Genomic DNA, 5,329 nt, shown 5'->3' on the forward strand with positions numbered 1-5,329 from the left:
TTGGTCAACAGTCAATTAAAAAAAAGAAATCGCAACACTGAACGCACCCTGCTCATCGGGGCACCTCAATGTGCGGGAGCGACTTTTTGAAGCCTCTACCGCAGGTTCTGAAGAAATGAAATTACGACAATGTGTCAATAAGAGGCTTAAAATAACACAAACTGAAGCTCATCTGCACCTTGCAGTGCAGCTTCTGCAGTCATGTCACAGTCGCTATTTGAAACGACGCTCAGAGAACCTGCCTATATGTGCAGTTGGTACAAGTTACAAAGCTTGTAGCATGGGGAAACTTAAACAGCTCTTTGAAACGCATAAATTGGTCGAACGTGGGAGAAAAGAGAAGGCACCAACTAGGAAACAAGTAATTTGTGATTTTTGGAATTATCAACAGTGCCAGCTTTCACTGATGAAAGGTATATGTGCATGTGCACTCAGGCTTGAAGATAACGTGAAATAGCCCTCTAAAGTCTTTCAAAACAAGTTGCGCAGGTCAATAGCGTCAAAGAACGACAGAAATGTAAAGCTGCTGTTAGGAAGGTAATAGCCCACAATTCACAAAATTCAAGACTTTCCAAGTGTTACTTCTATAGTGAGGTTTCTCCATCGGCTACAAAGATCTTCGCGGTTAACTGTCGCCACTGATTCAATACATGTGGCTGCTATTGCACATATTTGAGTTTCAGTCAATCACTTACATGGTGCAGCTGGTTGCACATTGGGAACAGCCATTCTTGTAAGCCTTGTGTGCCCAGGGTCCATGAAACTTTGAGCAGTAAAATGGTCGCTACAAACCCTGTACGTCGCGTACAATAGGCTGGCCGGCTTACTCAGGAGATCATTGCGTCCAGCATACTGCATCCATGCTTTCATCCTGCATTGGCAATGAACTATCAGCTGAAAGGGGAAGTGCGTGAATAGTGATTTTTTATTGTTACCCTCACTGAGCAAGTACGAACAGTAAGCCTAAAGACATGCAAACCATACAAAAGCTTTAACACACCTGCCGTCCCGTGGTATGCGGAAGAAACTCGTCCCAGGCTTCTTGTGGGTTCTGCCATTGTTGAAGCACCACGATACACAGCAGTAGCTGCCGTAGCTTGGACCGCCGGACGGCATGGCATCAGCGCGGTCTGAAAATGTTAGTAAGTGGATGCTTCGCTGTCAAATTACGAAAAAGATATGTGCACGTCATAAGTGTACCAGCAAACCCCTTTGAATTATTAGCTAATTGATGCACAATACAAAACTAGTGATACATCTCTGACCCATTAAACTCTGACTTACGAAGATAGACTTCAAGACCACGTACAAAGATCTTCAGAAGTTTCCAGGCCGCTATCTCTTGTAATGCAATGGTATCGTGGCCTGGGAACTTTAGAACACCTTCGTGCGTACGCAGTATCAGCAGTACATTGGGAAGAAATATCGTAGTTGAAATTTGTGCGGTAAAATTATATTAGAAACGTCAAAAAAATTGTGGGCAGCTTGCACTAGTGGCACAAGGCTAGCGAAGAAACGAAGATGATGGCCACTTGGCTAGTCCAGATTTGCCTCCGGCACACCAAGAATTATTCGTGTTCCGAGCCTTCTGGAAACGCGTCGTGAAGCATGCGAGGCCCAGCGAATGCTTCTCAATATTTCGCACCGAGCCACCGAGCCTATGACCTAGCTGCCCAGCTATGCTCAGCGCACAGACGCTCGCGTCCGTGGCAGACGCAGCACGCGTCGCCTCGGCTTGACGCCGTGCCGCCTTTGCTATACTGCATACGTTGCACAATGTTCCCGTCTAGCCGCCGCATAGAGCCGCAAACTTTCTTTTTAGCAAACCTCCCCGTCCTTACAAGCTTCAGAAAAAGGTTACAACTGTGTGAATGAGACGCCACGTAAGAAACAAACTCGCACACACGAAGCGCAACGTGTGTGTGTGCATCTTTCTATGTTTGTTGCATGGTGTCTTATTCGCGCAGGTGTAACCGTTTTCTGAAAAAATGACCCAACAAGCCCAACAACATATCATTCAACAAGCTTCGCTTGAAAACGTGCCTCACCTGTTATCTCACGCACGAAAACGCCGACGCAGCCGACGTTGACGAAAGCGACGAAAGCTTCCCGCTGTCAGTCATGCATGGGCTTGTCGCTGGGTGGATGGTGTTTATGACAGTACGGCTGAAGAAAAATAATCGCGTAAGGTGTGTTGAATAAATTGTTTTTATGTATAAAGAACATACCAGATTTGGGCGTATAATTATTATTTTGTAAAAACGATTCTGTTGCATTGATTATAACTGTTTTTGTTTTTGCGCTTGCGTCCTCTGACGTTTGGTGAGAGCACTAGTTCGTTACGTAGTCGTGATGCACTTCCTGAGGCCAGGTTTCACGGAGTGTCCTTTCTTGTCTTTTTCTTGTGTTTAGAGAAATTTATTCTCACAGACAGTGAACATCAATTACAATCCAACAGAACATTGCGACAGAACACAACATCCACAGACACACCAAAAGTTGTTACAAAAAGATATGTGTACATATGTAAACGGAACACAACATACACACAACTTACCCAACTACACAGGAATTGTTACAAAAACAGTGTCTACATATGCACAATAGATGGTAAACGAAGAACGCACAAATGAAATGTAGAGATCTATATGTCAGATATTTACATTGTATTTACAAGGTATTTATTTGTATGAGTACTAAACAAAGATTAACCTACCAATACCAGGCAGGCCTGAAAACAAGCCTTACACGTCTCTCACAGACGAGCACAAAACGGCAGGACCAGTGTCGAAGGAATTCCTCCTCACCCAGAAAGAAGAGTTCCTCCGACAACACAGATAGTAGTTCTTTGTACAGTCGCTCCAAAATCGGGAAGAGAGCACGGCGGCGACGACCTGCTGCAACAGCTTCACAACGGTTACGCCAAAGACAGTAGGCACCAGCAACAATAAGAAGGCAGGCAAAGCGGCCTCGAGAACAACGTCCAGAAGAAACAAAGCGGTTTACTCCGAGGCCACGAAATCCTGCATTCACAGTCCTCCAGAAAACACGAGCAACGACACATTGCCTTAACACATGCTGATTTGTTTCCCGTAGAGAGCAGTTTGGACATGTTGATGACTGGACCATTCTCCACCTTTCTAGGCGGTCAAGGGTAGGCCCACCCAAGCCTATGGTTGAGGAGGGGGGGGGGGGGGTTAGAAAAAGTGGGTAACAGTTTAGAGTACTTGGTACTCTACTATGGGAGAGCATAAAGCCGTCCCCTCAATGCTGGCCAACTTCGCCTATGGCTGTGTTTAGAAAAAGTAATTAACGATTGAGAGTACTCGGTACTCTACTATGGGAGAGCTTAAAGCCGTCCCCGAAACTTCACAGTCACATGCTGCGCAGCAACAGATTAGCTGAGTGGTTCTCGAAGGTTGAGCGGAACATTTCCAAAGCCAAGTAAACGAAGGAGCACATAATTTAATTCATCCTGGAAAGCCTGCGTGCTCGGTCTGGTTTTACTGCAGGGTTATGTGGTCCATCCTAACAGTTCTACATATAATCTACACACAAAAAAATAAACGGAAGAGAAATTCCATTTTCATGTCATCTGTTAGTCAAAACGCCTGGTTAAAGGGCCCTAGATGTTGTAGTTCGCACTTTTCCCTCCTCCTGCTTTCCTTCCTATTCACCTTCATGTCACACATGCTACCTCTCACTTTGCTTTCTCATCCCCTTGCCATAAGAATTGGCGGATCCCACGTACAGTGGGAATCAAAGATATGCGAAGCACGAATGAGGAAAGTTGAAATGTCACTTTAAAATCAGCACAACGTTACGAGGTGGAGGTAAATTATGCCGTACATGACTTCCGTCCCATGATTATGATGTCTAAATGTGTCGTTTACCTTCGTAATCTATTCACGTCACGTAACACCAAATTTGGTATATGTGGAGTTAGCGAAACATCCGTGAGCGCATCAAGAAGGGCCCAATATACTCCAACGCGTGCGCACGCTGGGCACAGTTACGCTACGTTAGCAAAACGTGAGCATTCTATAGTCTGATGCCAGGCGTTACCGGCGCGACCAACGTCCGTCGGCGCGGCCTTACTATGCACGGCACGACGACAACAGGCGCGAAATGCGACATGCTGCATTTCGAGTCGAAGTGTTACCCAGACAGCACCGTGTCTGCCTCTTTTCGTGACGGGGGGACGCAGCGCGGCGCGCGCCTGGGAGTATATGGCAGGACCGACGCCTGGAGTGGCAACGCCGGTGTGACGCGACGAAACGAACGCCGGTGCACACGCGCGCCAGGTCACGTAAAAATGTATTGGCGCCGATGAACATGACTACATGCCTTGACTGTGGCATGTAGTCATGTTCGCACATGACACGTATCTCATGACTATGATGTTTGCACCAGTCACATACCTTCGTCATTTATTGACGTCACGTAATACCAAATTTTGCACATGTGAAGCTAGTGAAACGGCCGCGAGTGCATCATGAGCGTAGCATGTAGTCATGTTGTTAAATGACACGCATCTCATGATTATCAAGTTTGCATCAGTCAAATACCTTCGTCATCGATTGACGTCACGTATTACGAAATTTGGTATATGTGAAGTTAGCGAAACGGCCGTGAGAGCATCATGAGTGTGGCATGTAGTCATGTTGTTACATGACACGCATGTCATAATTATCATGTTTGGGTGTGTCATTTACCTACGTCGTCTGTTCGCGTCACGTAATACCGAATTTGGTACATGTGAAGCTATCAAAACGGCCGCGAGTGCATCACGAGCGTAGCATGTAGTCATGTTGTTACATGACACGCATCTCATGATTATCATGTTTGCACCAGTCAAATACCTTCGTCATCCATTGACGTCACGTAATACCAAATTTGGTATATGGGACGCTAATGAAACGGCCGCACATGCATCATGAGCGGGACATGTAGTCATGTTGATACAAGAAACGCATGTCATGACTATCACGTAAGGGTCTGTCGTTTGTGTTCGCCATGCAATCATGTCATACCATACTAGTTTTGAAACATGTCGCGTGAACGAAACCACCACATGAGCAGCAGGATCATGAAATGTGAATCATGATGTTCGACATACAATTCATGATTTTCATGTTGTGACTAGTTAAATATGCTCGTCATCCAGTCATGTTATGCCATACTAAGTTTAATATCGATACTATTATCGAAATGACCAGGAGAGCTAAAAGTCGTAGGCGGCCAGACAGACAGACAGACAGACAGACAGACAGACAGACAGACAGACAGACAGACAGACAGACAGACAGACAGACAGACAGACAGACAG

General features: G+C 45.7%; 1 long non-coding RNA gene across 1 annotated transcript; it reads right to left on the bottom strand.

Annotated features, from left to right (window-relative positions):
• Positions 1-340: 340 nt before the first annotated feature.
• On the bottom strand, positions 341-2,301 carry LOC142803222 (uncharacterized). Its single transcript, XR_012894011.1, has 3 exons — positions 2,049-2,301; positions 1,001-1,130; positions 341-871 (listed from the first exon to the last, which is right to left on the bottom strand). It is a non-coding gene; the product is annotated as an uncharacterized LOC142803222 (long non-coding RNA).
• Between the last annotated feature and the right edge of the window lie 3,028 nt (positions 2,302-5,329).

Source organism: Rhipicephalus microplus, chromosome 3 (genome assembly GCF_043290135.1).
Source record: "Rhipicephalus microplus isolate Deutch F79 chromosome 3, USDA_Rmic, whole genome shotgun sequence".
Classification (NCBI taxonomy): domain Eukaryota; kingdom Metazoa; phylum Arthropoda; class Arachnida; order Ixodida; family Ixodidae; genus Rhipicephalus; species Rhipicephalus microplus.